Genomic DNA, 24,533 nt, shown 5'->3' on the forward strand with positions numbered 1-24,533 from the left:
TTTTCTATTTCCTAGTGTTATCCTTTTGTAGTAGGATCTTTCCTAAAGAATCTAAAATTTGAAGTCTCTTTCCAGCTAATTGGCAAAAGTGTTCTAAATTGTGGCACTTCTGTTTTCTTATCTTTCCTGGGTTGGGCTGACTTGCCTGTCCAGCACTGATGATTCTCAAGATAATCATTGATTCCACTCTCAAGCTTCTGTTGATGGAGATGATGGAGACCAGTGTCCCCATAATGTGTGTGTGGTGGTGGTGTTGAGGGAAAGCTAAAGAGCATTTTACTTATTGTACAGACCAGGTGCCCTGTACCTGTTGATTAGGTGGAGGGAGAAATAATGCAGCTGGTGGATAACATAAAAAGTACATTATTTTATATTATTAATGGGGGGAGGCTTGAGAAGGAGGTTGATGATCACCAGGCTTTCCCTCCTTGCTGTATTTTACTTAGATCAATATTGACATTGGTATGTATTTCTCACATTCAAATAATGGGGTAGGGAAGGATGTCAAATTGTGATAAATTTTGTGGAGACTTATGCCCAGGTTAGGATTCTTCTTCCTCAGGAGGATTCACTAAAGGATAATTACACTGAATTAGCATAAGACCTAATGTCATGACTTAAGAAAGGACAGACATCAAACTGGGGATCTAGGAGCACTACCTCCACTCCCTAATCTCCAACCTGTTGATTCAGTTGATGTTTTTAAGATTCTGTGTTTCTTTTTTCTTTGTCAAAGGTCACATAAAATTCATTAACACTTTGGGTTCATCATTCTCCTGCACTTCTCCAATATCTTGAGTGCATGACCCATTGTTTCATCATAGATATCTAACTATTGTTCTGGAGGCAATGATGCCCTAGGCCTGAGTCTTCATCAGGTGCATTAGATTGATTGCATGAGTAGTCTCACTTCTGCACCCTTTCTCTATCCATGCACTTTGGGCATATGACTTTGTAATTCCTCTCACTGGAGTTGATTTCTCTGCTTTGATTCTGAGTTTGGCCAAGTAACTTTCTATGGCCGATGGAATGTTATAATTAGTCTGACACCAATCTTGATATTTGGCCATTGACACATTTAGACCTCCACCTTTCCCTTCTCTAACACCATACATCTGGCTTTAGACAAGGAAATAACATCTTCCTCCTGAGCTTTCAACATCAGTGGGAAGTTTGAACTCCCTAACCCACATGACAAACCCTTCCCCATCCCCACCTGCCACCCAACCATTATAAAAGCCCAACCCACGTTCTCCTCTTGTGCTATTCCGGATTGTTTTGTATCTACCCCGCTCCTCCAAGAAGTTTCTTGTATGAGTAATAAATTTTCTTTCAAATTCTCTGTGAAGTGTCATCAGTCTTGACATCCAAACTCTTACTTGGAGAGAGTGGGGAGGCAGTGTCCATCCCACCTCCACAGGATGACTACAAAACAACTGTTAGTCTGTGTGATACTTGCAGGTGGTTGAAGAAATGCTTGCACGTTTCTGCTTCAAGTGTTGATCCTCTGTCATGGCTACGAGAACATGCCTGGGCTAGCCTGCTGGAGGATGAGATAGGGGGAGCAGAGACTGGTTGCCCTGTCACCCCAGTCAATAGCTCAGTCAACAGAGGTGATCCCAGATATGTGAGCAAGTTTAGCTAAGATCAGCAGAGCCTCCCAGTCAACCCCTAGCTAACTGCAGATGTATGGGTGAGGCCAGGCAAGATCAGCCACAGCCAGCTGAGATGAGCTGAACCCCAAACTGGGAAGCTAGTTAACGTTTATTGTTGTATATCACTGAGGTTGGTGGTGGTTGCGCAGCACTGTTGTGGAAATAGATAATGGATAAACCAAGTGTGGGGACTTTGAGACTGATTATGGGATAAATAATAGAAGGTCTCCAAACTTTAGCAACTGTTACTGAAACCAGCAAGTCCAAAAATGAAGCAATGGGTTGTTGTGCAGCTCATGGTTTGCCCCCTTTCCTTCTATTTTTAAGAGTTTATTTTGTTTAATTTTGTGTGTGTGTGTGTGTGTGTGTTCATACGCGCGCTAGGATTCTTAATAAGCAATTCAAAAAAAAAAAAACCCTTAAGTAAGATTAGCAATTTGCACCTTTTAAAAAATTAACAGCGCTCTGTTGTTTTGATATTGAGCTCCATTATCAATTTGCATCTTTAAAGAGGTGTAACCTTTCTCAGATATTTTGCTCTGTGTTCTTATATTTAACTAGCAAGACTTGATTTTTACATTGCTTATGTTGCATTTACTTCTGCACAACTAAAGCAAGGGGAGAAGAATGAAAAACCTAAGGTTCAAGAATTACGGGCATGATGTAGAGTTCTCTAACCTGGGCTATGCAGGGCTGATGGGGGGATCTTGTCAAGGAGCCCTTCATATTAATAAAGGGAGAAAAGTTCTAGAGTTTCAGGAGACCTATGAACAAAACTTTCTGCATGCCTAAATGGTTGCATACATATCTTCTTATTAAACCAGTGTCAGGGTATAGCATAACCTTCAGCCTGCCACGAAATCCTGAACACTATTCATATGACAGGTGCATCTTGACCATCTTCCCTGTTTCACTTCATTTTTCCCTATCAGCTGTCTGGCTTTCTCCAGCCAGATCATCCAACAAAGAATTTGCGGAGCTGCCTCAGACAGGAGGGATCATCAAAGTGTGTGGGGGGGTGGGCGGGTATCCTTTGCTTTCCATTGTCATCCTTTATAGAAAGAAGAATCAGGTTGGTGGTAGTGAAGTCCTTCTTCGTTAGGTAAAAGTACATTAAGTATACCTTATTGTTTAGAAAAACAAAATCATCCTAACCATGTTGTCCAGTGGAAGGAATGTTAGTAATAACCTGTATTTTTTTTTTCTGGTGCTTACACCAAACTGTTGAACACTTATGCGTCCTCTGGACTTCGATTTGAACCTAGTTAGTGAATTTTATCAAACTATGAACCAAACTGACGTATTTTATTTTCTCACCAATGGCCTAGCCTAGTTAAAGCTGAAGCCTAGATTGTATATTTCCTCAGTTTCCTGAGCTGGAACCAGGCATCAAAATTTTCTGCAACTGAGTCGATATTCTACTGAGTTAAATCCCTATTGAGATCCTAGGAGAGGGGCAGTAATTCTTGGCCACCTTTCAGAGTCGTGTGTGAAATCTGAAAGCTTTGGTTGTACCTTTGATTAAAGCCAATTTCACCTTGAATGAATTTCTAGTGGAATAAGTGAAAAAGATGGTGTCCCTCATTGAAGACAGGGGAAAAGACGTGACACATTTGGGCAGAATTTGTTTGCTTTCGCCATGTACTTGAAGTCATTTGTTAAATCTTACTTTTGACCTCAGTCCAGCGGTTTGCCAGGGGATATATGGATGTGTTGTTCCCTGTAGTAGTGTTCTCTCAATATTTATATGGTATTCTCTTTGGAGAACCTGATCCTGGAAATCATGAAGGGATTGTCTTTAATTTCTAACTTATCACTAAAGTATAGTCAAATAGTCTCCCAATTTTTAGCTCATACATTTCTTTAAATTACAGATTTGAAAAAAATCACATATATAAAAGATACAATCTAGAAACATAATGTGTAAAAAAAATAGTTGCATCACTTAGAATTTGAGAACATTTCAGCCACATTGGTTAACTTAAAGGTGAATTTTGATAATGGACTCACTTTCCAAGATAATATACATAGGCCTTTCTCACATATATTGAAAAACTCAAGGAGGAATCAATCATTAAGGTGCCAAAGGTGTTTAAAAGTTACTATATAGGGGCGCCTGGGTGGCTCAGTCGTTAAGCGTCTGCCTTTGGCTCAGGTCATGGTCCCAGGGTCCTGGGATCGAGCCCTGCATCGGGCTCCCTGCTCGGCGGGAAGCCTGCTTCTCCCTCTGCCACTCCCTCTGCTTGTGTTCCCTCTCTCGCTGGGTCTCTCTCTGTCAAATAAATAAAATCTTTCAAAAAAATTATATAAAATGAGCTGCATTTGAAAATAAAGGAAGAATAAAAGATTGCTGAACAGTTAAGGTATAAGAGGAGTTAGGATGATACTGAGTAGGTTTTCCAAAAATAGTAGCCTGAGGACCCCTTACCAAATTTGGTCTCTGGCTCAATAGTGAGTAATAGGGCATTTAAAAGGGAAGATGTGGTGGTCTTCTCTAATGAGGTACTGGCTACTGACACTGAATTTAAATTTCAGGAGACCATTGCTCTGATTTTCAAATTTTTCATTTGATGTTTTCTAAACTATAAAGTAATCTGTTCTTGTTACAAGTGAAACGATGTAAAGATGTATAAAGAGACTACTCATTATTACCCCCTCCCCTTCGATTTCCAGTCCCATGCTTTTCAAGGATTCAGTAATAGCTGACTGGTGTGGGCCTTCCACATGTTGCTCCTTTTTTCATCCATACAAATATATAAATACATGCTCGTGCATAGTTTAAGAAAATTGTACTAAGTAGGACCATGCTATGCTTGTTAATTTGCATTTTGCTTTTTCACTTGGAATTTACCCTGGAAAATCCCAAGAGAGAATAAAACACAGCTAACTCTATTCTTTCTCATTTTTATTCTTATTTTCTTTATGTGCATATATGTGCACACACACAGATTTCTACACAAATGGGATCATTTAATAAAAATTGTGCTTACGTTTGTTGCTGCCCTTTTTCTCTTTATCTCCTATTTCCTCCTTTTTTCTCTCAGCCTCATACCTCCGTGTACAATCTGGTGTACATCCTTCAGTACTTTTTGCCATTCTCGTGTAAACCTTACACGTAGGTGTGCACGCACACACACCCCCACATGCAGATACATTTTACATTGTGTCTTAATCCTACAGTGTGCTTCAGGTTGAGGTTGGAAAAGGTGACCCTTTTAAATCTCTTTTCTGGACTCCTCTTTAGATCTCATCTCATGAAGGTTCTCAGTGGTTTGGGCCTTAGCCCACTGCTCTGATTTATTTATATAAGTCATCTAGGAACTCTCATACATTCTCTTTATTACCACCCTTTTGTTGTGGATGACCAAATCTACTTTTCCAACTTTAAGTTCCCATATTTAATTTGCTGCTGGATATTTCCATCTAATTTTTTCACAGGCACCTCAAAAAGGAACATGTCCCAACTTCTCCCTTCCCTTCTCCCCTGTGCATTCCTATCATTGCCATTGATGCTATCCTCATCCATCTGGATGTCAGGCTAGAAACCTGTCACTTAGAATCAATCACCCAATTCTGTGAACTGTATCACTTGAGCAGTTTTTTTTTTTTTTACTTGGATAGTTCTTGAGTTCATTCTTTTCTTTTGATTTCTCCCATTAGTACACTAGTTAAGATGTGTATTAGACTTCATATAAATAATCACAAAAGTCTTTCAACTTTTTTTCCCATTCAGACTGCATAAAATAGTGGGTCATTGGGGACATATGACCCCAATCTATCAAGGAAAACACTTATTGTCTTTGGTAAGGTTGGAAACATAATAGAATGGTTAATATCAAGGTTCTATTCTTTCTAGAGTAGAAAATGCAAAATGTTTATAAAGATTTAAAACAAAAACAAAGAGAAACCATGACCAGAAGGAGAATCTGGGCAAGAGTATTAATGTTCCAGGGAAAAGATCGGATCCAAGCAAGAATTGATAGTCCCTCTCAACATGGGAATCATACCCCTGGCTTTTGCCTCCACCCACTGCCCATGCCGGTGCCTTCCATTCTGAACTAGTGATTTCTATAGTATCACTTCTGCGTCTATTCTTCAGCCAGTGGGAGCTGTATAACACAAGATTTGAGGTTTGTATGACTTAGCATTGTGGTACATGGAGGAATGTGACTGATTTTAAGGGCTAGAGTTAGTTCAGATTGAGCCAGCAGAAGAACAACTGAGGAAGCAAGGACCATGAGTAATGGAGAAAGCTGCCATCAGAAGACCACTGAGTTAATTGTGTGGGCATTGGCCAATAAGCTGACAAGACTGGTCTCAGCTCTTCTGAGGTGTCATACCAAATCACCCACTGGAGTGGATGCTTTCTAGACTGTGTGGCTGTTCAGTATACTTCGTCTATGTTCTTTCATGAACTCTAAGAGCGGGAATAAATGTCATCTGTAGCTGAGGCTTGATGACCTTGTTGTCCACTGGGGAGACAGAGCTTAGATAGTAGGAGCCAGGAAATGCTGAGGTTATAACTATAGATAGAATGGAACAAAGTGTTGGGAAGAAGGTGTAGATGGTAGTGTTGCAGTACGATTGGTAACAGGAAGGAGAAGGAACCTATGTTCTCATCATGGATGTTGTTTCAGTGAAAATCCTATTGTTGAGTTTTTTAAGCCTTTGAAGAACATTTCACAAATATGGTGATAAACTAAAATCCCTGGTTCTCATTTGTCATGGACACTCAGCCTCCTTCAAGTCTATTTTGGTAGTTTTGGTGGTTGTTATGGATGTGAATCTTATGTCACCAGGATTTTTATGTTACAGTATGGTAGTAGGGCCATAGGATCAAGTGAGGTCTCTGAAGTTCAGTAACGTCTGTGACAGAGCATTGCAGTATTAATAGGTACTGAAGGTTCTTTTTGAGTTCCTTAGTCCTCTCCTTGGGCAGAATTTCATAGTTAACAAGTACTTAGGAATAGGCTATCTTACTTCATTCTGGACATCAACTACCAAAAGTTTTATGTTACTTTGTGAAAAGCTTGAGAAATATTTTATTGTCCTGAAGGCAGGTTCATAGCACAGGGATACTTTTTCTGGTTTGGACTTACTCCTCTAGATCATATAGGTATAGGAGACTCTTTAAGGATGGGCAATGTCAGATAAAGCCTGAATTTTTAGGTACCATTGTGGTTGCTTTTTGGTAAGGGAAATTGGATCCAGTTTGCAATGAGGAGTGGTTTGGCTCTCCATGTCCTCAGGGAGGGACTAGCACCAAGAAGGTTCTGGATGTTATGGGAGAGAGCTATTGGTTCCAATATTAGTAGCATTCAGATTACTTGGAAACTATAATGGAAGAGCAATCAAACATTATTTCTGCAGAAGCAGAAGGCTAGTTTTTTTGGTCAGTGATGGACCTATGCATCATAATTTCATAAGCCTTTGTCCCAAGAATGTCCAATAAAACAAATGAGTCACGTCCTAAAAAAGTCTGCAGTCTTTACATTTAGGGGCACCAGAAAAAGTGGGAGTTAATAGTACTCTCTGGTTTTCCATCTCTCTTGGGCCATTGCCTAAATGTGGGAGCATCGAACAGTTGAGCATAAGCAATGGTAGCTGGTCTAGAACTACTTTCCCAGACCTTACACTTTAAAGCCAGATAATCCTAATCATGTACCGTGTTCTTGCTGACCAATAAAAAAAGTTACTGGGTATAATGATGTTCTCCTGTGAGAGGGGGAAAGACTGGGAGGTTTATGTTGCCCCCTTAGGAAAATTCTCTCACGTTTTTGTCTTGTTTACAGGAGGTTTCAGAGGTAAAATGAGATGACCAGCCCTAGGAGGTCACCCCAATTTAATCAATGCTGTGGATTAGTACTAGCTAACTGAGGGGAATGGATTTGCTATTTAATTGAGACGCGAGAAAGCAGAGAGGAAAAGGGGCTAAGAATGCCGTGGACTTCAGAAGCCCCCAAACTGTGGTCTCAGAGAAAGGAGTGGAAGGTTGGTGGCTGAGTTCCACAGAGTTACTTTTACCCAGAGGAAATGTAGGTTTTAGCAGTAGCATTAGCCACTGAGAAGCTTTGGGGCTAGAGAGTGGAGAGGCCCCAGGCCCATCTCTTGGGGTGGTAGGAAGTTTTGCTTTCAGGAGTATCGCTTGGAGGACTCAGTTGCTTCAAAGCCATTTGTTTGTTTGTTTTGAACAAGGTGAGATAAAACATGCGAAATATATCCATATGAAGGTCACACGAAAGGCCCAATTTTACCTAATGTTCTTTGCAGTTCTACCCCGCCTGAGGAAATTTCTCTCAACTCCCCTTCATTCTCAAGGCCTTCTTTAGGTGTTCTTGTTCTTCTGGCTTTCTGCACTACGGGATGGCAACTGATGGACAGTAAATCTGCTCTGGAGATGAATTTCAAATGTTGAGTCTTCCAGCAAATTTGAAATTTAGCCAAGCATCTTCTCCCATTCCTACTTTTTATTCCTTATAATTTCCAAGAAACTTCCTGCTAGCAGACTTCTCAGACAGTGACAAACTGAATCCTCATTAAAACAAAGAAAGGTTAAGGGGAAAAAATAACCTATTTAAAATGAGGTAACTCACCAGTCTTTCAGCTGTAAATTGACAATCGGATTTATATAAATCCATAATTGTATCTCTTTTACCTGCAGTTAGGCTAGTTAATGATGAAAAAAAAAAGTATACAACTGATTGTGTAGCTTTAATGAGGATTCTTTTTACAGAGTTAAAAAAATCCACCAAATTAAATTCTGCCAATTTACTCCATTGCAAATTGAGCACCACCCTGTGAGCAGGAAAAAAAAAAAGAAAGAAAGAAAAAAAAAATCATCAAGTAGCTTAAATCAGTTACAGCTAAATGTGTAAGTCAGCATGTGCTTTAGCCTTTAGTCATGAAGAATATATTAGATTTTAAAAATAAATGGCTTTCTGCTGAGTCTTCATTGCAATGGCTTTCTGACTTTTAATTAAATTTTCAGTACTTGTGGATGCTTCCTCATGTACTCTGGCCACAGAGCTCGAATTGCCTCCATCATTAAGTGGAGTGGAAAACCAAATTGGAGATTATTAAGCTTGTTCATTTCTTTGTTATTGGTAGCTGGTGACTCTCTCCTTTCTACTTGTTAAATAGGGATGGAGCTTTCTACCAGGATATTTTCCAAGAATGAAATAAGCTCTCGTAAACAGAGCATGATTAGCCCTAATTCGGGAGCTTGTTAAATGTTCCTCATTATACATTTCTGGTCTGTTTCATCAGTGTTAAATGAACTTAATGTAAATTAATAAAAACAGGTTTGCATTATTTGTAACAGGATTGAGAGTAAAGAAGAAAACTGTAAGCAACACTAAACTCAGCAACTAATGTTGAAGTTTGTATTTTTTCTCTGCTGCCCTTTCTGTTCTGTGGAATTGAATAAATTGTTCCAGAGGTTTAATATTTAATCTTTTGGAATGGAGCATTATAGTTTAGGTCTTACATTAGAGACTTTAATTGCTAATTTGGTGCTTTTCTGCAAATTTTGTTTTTGCTCCTTTTGAACTTCCCAGAAATAAAGAGATTGATGAGAATAATGTACTGTAGGAACCAATCTTCAACAAAGGAATTTGAATTTTTATACCAGCAGGGTCAAGAACAACATAATTTTGGCTATAGAACCTAATAGTTGGTTGGTTTTAAATTCATATTTGTTTTGATTTATAAAAAGGAGTTCATTGCAGATGCTTCAAGGCAAATGTGTAATGTAAAATTCACGTTGTTTTAAACAGTGACATTCTTAAAATACAAGGCTGCTTCTCCTAATTAAGGAGAGAAGCCAAACTGAAAAGAGTTAAACATGCATAGAAGGTCAAAAAGCTAAGGGCCACTAATCTAAATGATAACATGATTTATCTCTGAGATGTGGAATTAGATGCCTATGAGCAAGCAAGAATAATTGGGGAGACGAGCATTTAAAATTTCAAGACCTTCATTAACTAAAATAGGATGTGCCTAAATTGCAAACTCCTTTAGATTATCTTGTCAGGAAGATGAGGGTGCTGTGATTTCAACTTTATGGTTGTTGTTGGGGTTTATGTTGTTGATGTGGAACATCTGTATGTAGGGTCATGGTTATTTGTTAACCTCAAAAATACTGTAAGACTTATAAGAGCTGAACCAGTGTTAACTATTTTGTGAAACCAAGTTAAAGCTTGTAAATTATGAAAAAAGTGTGTCACGTAGGAGTTTTTTGGAACTTTTTACTGAAAATTTTATAGTTTCTCCAACTAATAGTGACTATTAACTATTTGTTTAAAATTAGTTGTAACGTATATGGCAAAATCTTGATTTTCATTAGAATTCTCAGAGAATGTCATGTTCACAGTCCAGAATAAAGCAAACACAAAATGTGTTCCATGAATATCACCCATGCCAGATAGAACTAATTGTTCACAGAATGCAGTCCTGCTCAACTTGTATTGGCCCCAGAATCCTTCTTAACACAGTAATCCAGGCAGCCCCTACCAATAGATTACAGTTGTTACGTGAGACTTGTGAGGCTTTTTTGCCATCCCTGTTCTAGTTAGTGAAATTTTGGATTACTTAGATGTAGTTAGAAAATCTCTTCTTAACTTTTGTGGCAGAAACATTTTGGAACATTTTTGGCCTTAGTACGGTATGGTGAACACATTTTAATTGTCACATCATGATTCATTTTAATCTTTGCTCTTTGAAGAACTTGTTATAATTCACACCATCATTATGCAAATTAATTTTATTTTCACAATGAATTATATATGCAGAAAAAAGTACAGCAGATTGGGCTGAAACTGTATGGAACTCAGGATACGTACTAGAAAATTTCTCTTCCTCTCTCCCTCTTCCCTTTTTTTCTTCTCTTTTGGAAATTCCTGTTCCCTTGGGATTTGGTCAAATAACCGAGAAATAATTGAAGTGTCCCAAAGCATGGCTTAGAGGAAAGGCAGACCATAGGCCTTCTGAAATGACCGGTCAGTCAGTCATTTCAAAACGTTGTCGATCTGGCTTGGTCACGGGACTCTCCATGGTGAACCTCAGCCTCATTCCCCTTTGCTGCTCTGTTTATATTCTGCCCTAGTTCAACTTTCACCTTACCCTCTGGTATTTCCGTGCTGGCTTTTTTTGTTATAGGCTAGCTTCTGTCCTGGGTCCTTCCACTGGATTAAGGTACATGTAGCTCTCTCCTGCCTGACTCCCCAAGTAAAGCATTAGAAATCGATTCTGGTTAATTGACAGCTTTTATTCACAGAACTCCATTGAAGAGTTTGTTGGGTTTTTTTAGTCAATATATTTGGTGAACGAAAACTTACTCTTGCTGGTGTATACTAAAGACTGCCAGTAATTCTACATGTGTATGTGAGTATGTGAAGGTCACAGGGAAAAATTCAGGCAGAAAAACTTCAGAGAATCCAAATGTTACCTTTATCTAAAGAAACGTAAAGACTGACATGGGACCTACATGTGGACTTAATGTGGTAACCATAAGTGGCTCTAGATGATCAAAAAATTGCAGAAATACACAAAAGTGACAAGACAATATCATTAAAATACAAGGAAGAAGAAATGAATCCTAGGTGTATAACGGTGATGATGTCCTTACAAAAATATTAATTGAACACTTATTATGCGATAGGCACTATTGCAAGAGCCTTCTGTGCATTAATTCCTTTCATAACCACAACAACCAGCTGCTTTTATCCCCATTTGATAAAGACACTGTATGGTAAAGACAGCAAAGGACTTGCTCAGTGCAAACAGCTAGTAAATATCACAGCTCGGAATTGAGTCCAGGGAGTCTGACTCTAGAGCCTACATTTGGTTGGGTTGCTTTTTCCAAAGCTTAGAGCTGTGTTTTTCTCTCAGCATTCTTGAACTTAATCTAAGAAAGGAGCTACGTAGATATAGTTACCACATCATGAGTCAAGCTCTTGGCAGAAATAATGATGCTAGAGAGTAGGGTAAAAATAGAGGCTTCTGGACATGGATAGAATAGGGGAATATTACCCAAAGGGCATTCATTTTTATCAGTCCAAAGGTGCTAACCTCCAGGAAGTCAGAATGAAACAGAAATCAGAAAACGATTGCCAAATTTCAGACTTTGGATAACATTGGACCTAAATGTAGGATTGTTCGTTGTTGCCAACTTCCCTTATAGCCTCAGGTATTGAAGGAAACATGAGATGATAATAATGTTCACAGGCATCAAAGGAGGTGAGTGGCCAAAGCTTAGAGTTGGCATAAATAAAGCAAAGGCAAGCCAAGATGAGGAGCTGGGTCAAAATCTACCATCTAGTTAGACAGGCCTTGTGGAAGAAGTAGAGCAAATTAAACTAGAAAGTGCATGTAGGTATTCCAGGTAACGCTGCAAGGTGGTGATGATGGTGGTGGGGTACCGGGGCTGAGGTGTGGGCATTTGTTGCTACCCCAGTCATCTGGAAAAATTGGTCATCGTGTACTCTGGATTAGCTAGTTGCTTTCAAGAGCTCTCATTGTGTTTTGGATGGGTTCTAAGACGTTATCTTTCAGAAATAAATTACTGTGCTTTTCATACTCATTGAGCATCTAATATGTATGAGGTCTAGTGCAGAATCCTAAAATGAACACAGTCATCCTTGTGGGTAGATTAAAAAAATTACAGGCAGTCATGTTTTCCTTTGACCCTACTCATCTCTCCTAATATTAGCACTGCTGATTTATTTAGTTGAGGGTCACCTGGACAAGTGCTGTCAGCCATCTAGCTAATTTTCATGAAAATTCTGCTTTACCACATTTCAAGCAGGTACTGAAAGGCCCCAGGTAGGTGCTAATTTACACAGTTAGAATATCCTCTCCACCATGCATTGTCTGCCTCTTGGCTCTTTATCAAATAACACAACATGTTAGACCCCTATGCCTATGACACAAACGCTTGAAAAAACCTGATGAGGGAAATGAAAATCTGTAATTCTGACTTCTAAAATCTCTAGTTCACTTCAGGGGAAAAAAAAAGGAAAGCAAAGGAAGGAACATTATTCATGTAATCTTAGGGAAATCTTAACAGTGGTGAGATTTCTTCCTAGAATGCTATGTAATCTTATCAGTTGAAAGTAATTCTTGTGATACTTAGCTCAAATAAGGATTGCCAAACAGGCTGCTCTGATGGACTTCTCTTGGAGGGTTCTTAGAAGAATTTTGAGTGATTTTCATTTATGTTTGCTAATTTCATAGATTTTTCCCAGCCTAACATTCAAAAAGCAGAGGGAAACTCTAAATCTGTTTAAAAATGATGGTGTCTGTTTCTGCACAAATGTGGTAGGGAGGAGTTTTCTCAAAACCAGTTGAATTCACGCCATCACTCTGATAGGGCAAAAGGCCTGAAGACAACCATTCGCCTTCCTCCATCCTGCCCATCCTTCATTTGCCTTTGCAAAACAGTCCATGAATAAATCAACTGGCAAAGTAAGGAAGCTATGTGGTCGCAACAGAGTGACATAATAGTAGTAGCTATGATTTATTAAATACCCGATCCATGGCAGGTGCTCCTCTGGGACCATTTCTTTGAATCCTCATGGCAACCCTTCGAGCCAGGTGTTGACCCTCTTAGTTGGGATGAGAAAACCAAGACTCAGAAAAGCTAAGTGACCTGCTAAGGTCATCCAACTAGTCAGAGGTGGGGCTGGGGTTCAAGAACAGGTCTGCCAGATGGTAAGGCCAATGCTTTCAACACTATACCATCCTGCTTCCCTATGTTACCTGCTTTTTTAAAATTTTGTGTCCCCGAGCTCATGCCAGAAACAAAGAGACAGCCATTGCCATGTTACCAAGTTCAGTCCTGTGAGGGTCAGGCAGCCCCACCTGCCTGGATATTTCTTATTGCTGAGAACTAAGGCTTTGGGTACAAGCTTTTAAAAAAAAAAAGGAGGCTTCCCAGGCTGGCAGGTGGGTTGGCTAGCTGGGATTAAGGCACAGGGACTCTTTGCTGAGCAAGGTGCTCCTTCCTGTCAGAACACATTTCCGCAGAGCCCCGCAGTCCGCAAGCTGGTAGCACCTCCTCTTGCTTCTGCCTCCTAGTGGGCTGTCTGAGGGAGGCTATACATATGTATTAAGTTATTAAGCGGTGGTATGGGTTCTCACAAGTTCAAACACAAAGCATGCTGTGTCTCTGCTCCAGCATCTCCAGGAGGGCCTGGATTAATAGAAATGCAAATAGAGCATCTGCACAAGGCCATATGATTAGAGCCTCCCCCTCACACCTCAAAGTCAAGAGCAGAAAAACACTGCATGTGAAACACAACAAAACATGGTGATGTAATATGCAAAGTCTGTTACCCATTGCAACCGCAGTCAGCAGAACGTTTCTACTCACACCACTCACAGCAGTTCTGCCCCAACTTTATTAGGTAAGCTCATGTTTTTCATCGGCATAAACTTGCCGTTGGTGTGTTAGCATCCCTCCCAACTCCTTTAATTGCTGGAGACTCTGCACAGCACTGTCTGGCTCGCTCTAGAAAGAGGCTCTCGAAAAGAGAAGTGGGGCTTTCATTTTACCCTCTGCGCCTCCATCCCTCGGGGGTGGAAATGCAAGGGTCCAAGAAGCACTTTTTGAGTTGGAGGAGAGGGTTAGGGCTCCAAACGTTCCAGCCCTGGTCTGCTACGAGCCACGGCTTCCCTGAGTTGATTGAGGCTATAGAGTCACGGGTCTCATCTCCATTTGAGCCCGATAGCCTTCCTCTCTTCTGTGGCTGCCGTGTTCATCCTTTTCCCCGGGCAGATACTGCTCTCTGACTTCTCAGCACAGGGGCCGAATCCCAGCACCTAGCCCTGGGGGTGTTCCGCACTGGTCAGTGGGATGACGGAATTACGTGAACGAAAGAAAGGAAAGTCTGTTCGCCTCTCAGTGCAGGCTGGGGGCAGAAGGGGATGAGTGTGAGGGAGTGTGGATGAGCTAGTGCAGCTAGCTCCCCCTTGGAGAAACAGCTCAAGTCCATGTGCGACTGGCCCTTCTTGGTCTCTTTGCTTTCTGCTAGTGTTCTCCCTTCTTGGACCCATCCTCCTCCTTTACTTTAGTTGGTTGATTGAGTATATGTATGCTTATATGGCTTTAAAAAATAGTCCTTCTCCAGTCATGACCCTGTGAAGTTACGTGACTGAGGGAAGGAATCCTTGCTCCTTCCTGTCTCAGAGCAAGAGGGGACAGTGATGTGTCTGAGAGGGAGTCATGTCTAGGGATAGATTGTGAGGTGATGCTGAGCCTAGATACGTGGTATTTTTCATATTCCATTTCATATTCAGGGAGTGTCAGGCTTTGAGTGGCTGCTGAGCTGGTGGAGGGGTCATAGACTCATCAGAATGGCTGCTTATATTTATATTTGTATTTCTAGGGAATGTTACTCATTACAGGAAATTGCCTACAAATCGTTGAAGTAGATTTTCTGAGCTTATTCATGTAAGGCATTCCATCTGTTCCTTATTTGGTTACTGCCCCTGCCCCAACACTGTTCCTTATCCCTTACCTGGGCCCCAGCCATCTTATGGCCCCTGGGCTCTTTCCCGCTGCCGCTCGGTTGTATACATCCACACTTCTTCCGGATTCATCATTCTAAAGTGCAGCTCTGATGAAGTAACTCCTCAGCTAAACGTCTTCAATGATTTCCCATTGCCTAATAAATAAAATGCAGTCTTCTTATTTTGGCACTTAAAACTCTCTAGGCTCTGGCCCCAGGCTGCATTTTTCAACATTTTAAATTGCCTCCACTCCATTCACACTATGTGATTTCCCTCTCTCTCTAAACCCCTTCACACCATTTACCTTACTTCAAATGAAGCTCTTCTCCCGGTCCATCCCCACTTGTGGACCTGTCTTTCAGGAAGTATCTTACCTGCTACCTTCTGTTGGAAGTCTACCAAATGCGTCCCCGTGAATGCATATCACACTTGGTCCCTCTTATTGGCCAACATCCCACTTTCCTCTGTTTTCCAGGTAATGTTTGTCACTTGGCTAGGTGTGCAGTAGATACTTGTTGAACAAATGAATCGATGCTGAGTGAATGTGCATCTCTGTCTTATCTCCCTTTAGAGTGTGTGAGGTTCCTGAGGGGGCAACAGTGTGAGGTAGCAGCAAGAAACAGGGCTTTGGCTTGGAGAGGTCTGGCCCAGAGTCTCTGCTTGGCCTTGTATTAACTGTGGGACTGTGGGCAAGCTTCCTAACTTCTTTGTGCCTCGCCTGAATCAATGCTTGTTGAATATGTGGACTTTATTGTGGAATTTTTTGTTCATATGCATATTCTTTAGTCCCTGGAAATGTTGAAAAGCAAAGTATTGCTTATCTTACAGATAGAAAACATTCTCTTCACATATAAATTATGACATGAACTGACATCATAGTATACACCACAGACCTAGTAAGATTTCACTTGAAAAATAATGAGGCAGGGAAGCATTGCAGATCACCAGCATCTACCTCTTTGATAACTAACACTGAACAATGGAAACTATGTTTGCTTTTAAAGACTATCCGTTTGGACAGTTTAACTAATTTGGGCACCCAGTAATAGACAAGACACACAACTGCTAATTCAAGTATGAGTGATGAAGAATTTCTTGGAAAAAGAAAGAAAAGGAAGGAAAAGTTCCCACAGTGATTTCTTGCATCTGCAATCCTAAATCTAATTTAGTATTAGTGCTCCTGACAGGAAAAGAAATTTCAGGGCAGTTACTCACACTTTTGAAGGTTTTATTTGGTTTAACCTCAGAAATAACTGTACTGATGGTGCTGAGTGCTCTCGGATGCAGGTTTTTTCTTTGAAATAATGGACTCCTGAGTTTCTTCTCTTCCTAAAATTAGGTCTGAGATGCTGTCAGGGCTTCCTGATGAGTGGCTTTAACTACCATGTGATGTTAAAACATAAAAAAGTAATCCCTCACCCACTTAGTGAGGTGTTTTGTTTTGTTTTGTTTTGAGAACACGTAGGAAACTGGGAAACCTCACTGACCACACCATGGATTTTAGTGTGATAGACAGTAGACCTCACTGGAGCCCTATGTCCTCATCGTCGTGCCCTTCCCCCCGTGAGCCAGGACTGCTCTTGGTGCCACAGCCACTGAATTATGGGGAGAGTTCCATCCACGTCTCAGATACTCTCTGGGAGTCATTTTCATGTTATTTATAGCATTGTCTCCCTTTTCATGGCATTGGTCCTTTTCTTTCAAAACTTCCCTCTGGCCTCTTGTCAAACTACAGTAAAAAACATAAAACGCCTTTTTCTGTTGGGCATGAGTTAAATAACCAAACAAGAAATAGCTAATCTTTTAATGAACACTACAGGTATAATACTGCTTCATGTCCTAATTCTGGCAGAAGAAGAAGTTCTAGTTTTGGTACAGGACATAAGTCAACACAGGGCTAAGTTTTTGTTTATTTTATTTTTCCTTGGCTGATGGAATCCCACAGAACTCCAGAAATCACTAACATTTGTATAATTCTTTACAATTTATAAAGCACTTCTCACGAAATTTAAAATTTTTAATAGAGCCTCCCAGTAAACTTGATGTTATTTTTATTCATATTTTCTGATGATGAAATTGAGATGGGGAAATGATTTTGTGCTTTTCATGATTTGTAAGAAATACATGTTTGGTCATTCCCAAAATGAATTTCTCATATGGATTTGTTCTTTGTCCATAGTTCTTGGCTCACAGCTCCCAAATTCCTTGGAATTTCCTAAGTGTGGACAGTGATAAAGGTGTCTTTTGTTACATTAATGAAGGTGACTTTTGGACCCTGCCCAAGGGCAGGGGCTGGTTGCCAGGAGGACCAACGCTGTGATTAAGGACTTGGAAATTTCAGTTCCAATCCCACCTCCCGGGGAGGGGGTAGTGAGGCTAGAGGTTGAATCAGCCAACTGTCAGTGACTTCATCAGTCATGACCATACAACACAGTCTCCATAAAACCCCAAAAGGACTGGGTTTGAAGAGATTCTGGGTTGGTGAATACGTGGAGATTGGAGAGCATGGTGCACCTCGTGAGGGCGTGGAAGATCCACACCCTTTGCCCATATTCTATGCATCTCTTCATCCGGCTGTTGGTTTGAATCCTTTATCATCTTTAAGAAACTGGGAAATGCCCGTGTTTCCCTGAGTTCTGTGAGTCACTTGAGCAAATCAAAAAACCTAAGGAGGAGATAGTTAGAACTTCCAATCTGTAGCAGGTAGGTCAGAAGCACAGGTAATAGCCTGGGGCTTGCGACTGGTGTCTGATGTAGTGGATAAGGGTAGTCTTGAAGGACTGAGTCCTTTTCTTGTGAAATCTGATACTACCTCCAGGTAGACAGCGTCAGAATTGAGTTGAACTCTTGGACACCCTGCTGGTGTCTGAGAATTGTTTTGTGTTGGGTGGGGGACTCCATGCCCCTACCCCCGCTGTGGAATTGGGTCCAGGAGGTCTTCACAAGGTAAGTCATTGAAACCATAGAGCACCTTGTAATGGTTGTTGTCCTGCCAACAGTGGTTCTCAGAAACACCAGGGCTTGGAACTCCACCCTTAGACAAGTGAGAATCCAGGCAGTCAACCTGTTTGGTGCCTGGCGTGAAGGTTCCAGGCTGTGATGTTTAGAGAGATTTGAGGCAGGGATGAAGCCCAAATGAAAGCCAAGCATGTAGTCTAGTAGAAGTGTCGTTCTGAGGGGACCAGAGGGAGAGGCAGATCCAGGAAGGAAGGTAAGAGGACAGAACCTATATCAGCACACTAGCCTTCTAGGTGTAGATTACAGAGTGAGAGTTGGAGCTTGGCAGGAATCGGAGTCCTTGAGCTATACCTGCAGCTGTTTTGTATGGGACATTTGTAGCCTTGACCGTGAGCAGGGAGGAATGGGCTAGGATGTCAGATCATGAATTTGGGAATGTTAAATTTTAAGAAGGACAACATCCAGAGGATAGAGCACAAAAAGTGAAGAAATATTTGAACACATATTTTGGATTGAAAATAGAAATAGCACTGCATCTAAGAATTTCTTAGACCATCTTTTCCTTTCTTTGCTTTTCTCCTTCCTTGACTTCCACATCTCTCTCTATCCTCCTTCCTTCTCTCCTCCCTTTCCTTTTATTTTGTATCTCATGGTGCAGCTACTTGACTTTGCTAAAGACTGTGTGAGGCTCTGGGGAGACAAACGTGACTGGGAAAAGCATTTACAAATCTTCTGTCGATGTGGAAAACTATGTGCCTATCTTTAAATTATTTTTGTTTAAAATGTTTTAACTTTTCAAGTAGGTGAATTCATGAGTTGGAAATAAAAACAATGATTTTTAGCTGCTCCTATTGAATGCCTATGACTGTGTGTGTGTGTGTGTGTGTGTGTGTGTGTTTGCATACACAAAGAAATATATTGCTTACTGCTTGGGGTGTTTAAATGTGATAAGGAGTACCTGTACTTTGAAGTCATAAATTAACTTTTCCTATCTTTGTATCTTTCATACAGTTCATTCTGTTTATGTAAATACAGCAAACAGTCAATAAATATTTGCTGATTAACTATCTTTTTTTCTATTAACCGCAAGTTTTCCATAAATCTCTGGTCCTGAAAATAATTTATATTTCATTATTTAAAAACTCTCTTCCTATGATTTAAAATAAGCCTTTATTAGTCTTCACCTCACCTTCATTTGTTGGCTAGGTACTTAAAGCAGGTATGAAGATAGAATGGGGGGGGCGGTTAAGGTAACTGAGTATTTTGCAGAATCCTAAACCCTTTGCTATGGAAGCAAAAGTATTGAGAGCTTGAATAGTGGAGATTGCCTTTCTATGTGGACAACAGCCTGGGTAGCAACACAAATTTTTAATCAACTTTTTCGTCTACAACACATGACTATACAAAAACTCTGTGATGTTGAAGAAGAGGATGGAATAGTTCATCAAAATATGCAAGTTGACCCTGGAGCTTTAACCATTCATGTTTCTGTCTTTTCAGAGAATCTATGCATTAAGTCCTGATGCATTAAGCTTTCAACAAGTTACAGCACTAAGTCAGTGAAATGTATTATTATCATTATTATCATTTAGCATTCATACTTCATCAACTTGCACTTTCCCTGGCCCAAGATAGCAATTTTCAAAGCAATGGCTAGATTGAAGCTTTATCTTCATGAGCTTGCCACTGAGATTCAAGTATAGTTTATACTCCTGGAAAATACTACCTAATATTCCAATTATATATGTCTATTTTATTTGAACTCAGGAATTTCAAAATCCCCTGCGCATAGGTTTTCCAAATGATTACCCTCATCAAAATTACACAGGCAAAAAGGAGAAATAATTAGCAATATGAGAAGTTAGATTGGGGGCTCATATAATTTTTCATGCTAATTGCTTATCTTGAGAGCCCATTCTGGGAAGCTCTCAGGAAGTGGATTTTTCATATGTGTATACCTGGATGTGGATCCCTGCCAGTGTTTTTAGAGGACGTGAATAGCAGCTGTGATCCCAGAAAATCCCCACCTCAAGTGGTATGGGGAAAGAGCAATTCTTCTTACCTTCAGAGATTCTCACCTGAGATTTTCTAGGGGCTGATCCCAAGTCATTGAATTTTATGAAAGAGAAATAGGCAACTAAGGAATATTTTCTCACTTTACAGATAGGCTTACTGAAGTGTTTGTCCCAGATTGTAGATTGGGGCCAAAAGTAGTACCTAGTTCTGAATTTATTGTATAGATAATTCACCAACTTAAGAAAAAGATAAGGTAGGCCTCCAAAATCAAATAGAGAAGAGTAGATTTACAATGGCAACAGAATGCATAAAGGATCCCCTCACTTTTCCCAGCTCCTCACCTCCCAAACAATTGTCTGGCTTATAATTACCTCTTGTCTTTTTCTATAGAGACCAGTTTATTTCAGCCAGACATCAGGAGAAGGTCATGGGAGAGACCTGAGACCAGATATGAAGAACAGACCGAGCAAGTTGAATTCTTTTGGGGAGTGATATAAGTTGCTGGTGAGAAGGTTAGATGAAACAGGGTGTGTTAAAAGATACCTTGAGGTAGGGAAAGGATGGGCCATCTGCAGGCTGAGGACAGCCAAGGAAGAGCTGGCCGAGGGGCAGGAGAGGGAGCTGCCATTCATCATGAATCAGAGACAGATCCTGAAGACCCACACAGGAGATGAGTTGTTCCCTAGACTCTGGAATTACCCTGTGAAGCCTGTTCCATTTCTTGGATTCCTTTAAGATCACTCTCTCTGTTATTACTCCACTTACTTGTATCCTTATATTAACTCATCACCTCTCCAGTGTTATCTTGAGTCAGTTTTATGTGATGTCTGCTCCTTGCAATCAAATCAACTAAACATAAACCCCTTTTTACAACAATAAGCAACATTCCTCCTTCCCTCAAAGAAACAACCAGCCGCATTCCTCAACATCTATTACAAAGCAGGGTTGCATTTATCTCTACAGTGAGGGAGAACATAGATGTTTGTCAGGAGCCACTTTCCTTTTTTCCTCTGCTGCTTTATTGCAGTCTTGCCATAAATGCTTTAATGCTTTTGGCAATCTTGGTGAAGAATGGATCACTTGAACTCCTTAGTGCTCAACTAGCTTTTATTCAGGGAGTAATCTACAAATAAGTAATGCAAAACCTTTGAATGTAGAGCCTGGAATGCCAGTGTTGCCTGGCCTCTTCATGGTTTCTTATAATGCTGTCAGAATTCCTTATAGAAATAGGAGAACTTTATTGATATGTCCACTGCTGCTTGCAGGGGGGTAGGGTGGGTGGCGAGAGAGAATGAATGAATGAATGAACGAACAAATGCACAACTGAGTTATGGTGTTACTTAGCCATGAGTCATCAAAGTTCTTGCTGATCCTCTTTCCTAGTTCACAGGCAGATGGTCACACAGAGCAATGTCCTCCTTCAGTTTTTCAGGAAGCTGGTGAGCTGAGTTGGGTTTCCTATAAGCCTACATAATGCCAGTATATCAACAGTGCCCTGTTGATTGCTGAGAATTCCCTAGGCCCTGCTGTGTTGCACCTCTCCCAAGTGGTAGGGGAGAGAGAGGAATCTGGACCTGTTCAGCTTTCTTGAGAAAAGTTCCGAGCTCACTGTTACAAGCAACGTATAAGTTGGAGGAGGAAATGGGGTGCTACCGATAACCCAGATCTGAGACAGAAAACCTCTCTCTCCAGCATGAATTTGTACACAGTGGTATTTTCCTGCTGTGTTTCTGAAATCAGTGTCTGGTGTTCTTGCTCTCCTTGCCAAGTGATGGATCCTGCGCATCTCAGGTAACACGCTACCTGCTGTCTGAGTGGAAGTATTTAAATGCCTGCTGTTTTTCAGCATTCAAGTTGTTTACCCCTATGTTTCTCCTGCTAGGGAGCAAGGCTGCCATATGTACAGGGCCACATGGCTGGCAAAACATGAGGATCATGTTTGGTGTTGGATTTATTTGATGGCATAATATTTCTGGCAGCTGGGCTTGTGCTGGATTTGCTTTGGCAATTCTAGACAGGAGGGTATCATCATTATGCTCTAATTTATAGACTGTCTACTGGGTTCCAGTCTAAGCTGAAGGGTTGAGGGCCAGTTAGTGTGATTATCATCACCTAACAACTAGATTGGAATCATAATAAGTTCTTTGGATGTTAGCTTCAAATCTTCAAGTCACTCGGTTTTAAGGAGTGGTTAAGAGCTTGAGTTCCGGAGAAGATAGACCTGGGTTTAGATCCAGGTTTCACTTCTATTACTCTTTGGCATGGAGCAAATTGCCTAACTTCTCCAAGTCTTAGTTTCCTCATTTGTAAAATGAGGATAAAATCAGTATCCATCTTACAGGTTGTCTTGAGGATAAATGCTCTAATGCCTGTGAAGCGCTGATCTTACATCTTGTCATACAATGAACATTCCATAAACACTAGCTCTGTTGGCTTGTGCCAGATGGTCCTTCTGATCCTTCTCTTGTATCTCCCTTAACCCAGTTAGCAGTGCTCCTAAGTATTAAAAAGCTTGTAGAAAAGATGTAAGATTTATTTTCTACTTTTCCCCTTAAATATTTTAGGAAACTGAGCTTTGCAAGATTTATGCCAAATGCAAAGCAGTTCAGAGGAGCACAAATGCTGGCCTTTTTTTGGTGGTCCCACCCTTCAGAAAATACTATAGGTGCATGAGACACAAAGACAACATGATAATTCTTTGTCATAAGTGTCCCATTGGGGGTCGTGCTTAGTTTTCTGTTGGTGACTTTAATTTTCAGGGTTTTTTTTTTCACCTTTTTTTTTGTTCCCACTGACGATACCCTAGTTCAAGGTCTAGGCACAGGAATGGAATCAAAGAATCCTAGTTCCTTGACTGAAAAGGACTTGAAAGGTCATTCCTGATGCAGGTGGCAGCCTTGTTCTTTTGTCAGGTGTTGGGTGCACTCTGGTAGTTCTGGAAAGGTCTTCTGGGAGAAGGGTTAAGAAGCCATGATATGAAGAAAAGGAGATTGTGGATATAGTCTCATAAGAAAGCCCACAAAAGATTTTTGAAGGAATGGAAAAAAGAAAACAATAGATGGGGAAAAAATTAAAGGAAGAGTAACAAATTTGAAAATTTAGCCTAAGAGTGAAGTTTATATTTGAGTTAGGCTGCAACAGGAAATTTTCTGGAGGTTTTAGGAATGAGTATCATAATAATAGCAAGTTTCATGAAGCATATTTTGAAGATGGATGAAGCAGCCTTTATTTTCTGGAAGGCCCAGAAAAAGGAGCTTTCTCCTTCCTTGGAGCTGTTAAGTTTAATATTATGATTAAGATTTTGTTTCTGAAATTATAATGTAGGGACTCTTAATTCTGCCTTGATTTTTGTTTCTTTAAGTGAAGGATTTCTCTGCAAGTTGTGAAAGTCACCATAGTAAATAATCATGTAACTAACCACTATATTATTCAGCCATGAAAAAAAACCCAGCAATGATGCTGAATGGACTGAAAATAAAAAGTAAAGAGTTACCTTCATTTTCTTCAAGTACCAAAGTTTGGATAGTTGAGAAATTAGCCTGTTGGTTTTAAGTTTCTGGAAAACTGGAAAAGGAAGGCAGGCTTCATTTTAGTCCCTGCAGTCAAACAGAGCCAGATGAAATGCCAAATTAACAGACCACACTGGCCACTATGAACGAGTGAATCCTTCTATTAGAGCAATAGAACATGCATCACACACTGGACTCTTGTTGCCTACAGAGTATTGCTCAGTTATAGCAAGACAGAGGCAGGGCTAGTGGAAGAACATGTGCATGATAGAAAATCTGTGGGTGTAGGAAAGAAGACTATTAGGAAGTTAAGAATGTTATTGAAGAATCTGTTGGCCTGAGCTAGTTGGATTATCCACCATTAAGTGATTACTCTAGATGCAGCAAGTGACCTTGCAACCAACTCAACTATTCTAACTTAGAAATTTTCCTAATTAAAAATTGTTTGGATTTTTAGGAAAAAGCCCAAGGAAGAGAAATGAGGTCAAAATGAAGGCATCCTGAAGGGAACACTCTATAATAGAAACCATTTGGCAGAATAAGATCATATACTGGAGGTGATAATTTTGTGGAAGGGTATATTTTTAAATAAGGAGAGTATAAATATAGGTATGTCTATTCAGAAATAGCCCTATAACTAATTTGATCCTAAATGCTTCTTTCAAATGCCAGTGACAATTCACGATTTAAATTACCTGAGTGGGAAATACTCTCATGAATTAGTATCATAAGGTGGGCATTTCAGTGGGTCTTCTGTAATGTAGGCACTTACGTAACTGGTAGCAAATGTGAGGCCTTGAGGAGAGTGGGGGAGTGGAGATGGGATATTAACATTCTCAATTCTTGACACCTTATCCTAACCCTTTTGAATATGGCCCCACATGGT

This window comes from Halichoerus grypus, chromosome 5 (assembly GCF_964656455.1).
Source record: "Halichoerus grypus chromosome 5, mHalGry1.hap1.1, whole genome shotgun sequence".
Classification (NCBI taxonomy): Eukaryota; Metazoa; Chordata; class Mammalia; order Carnivora; family Phocidae; genus Halichoerus; species Halichoerus grypus.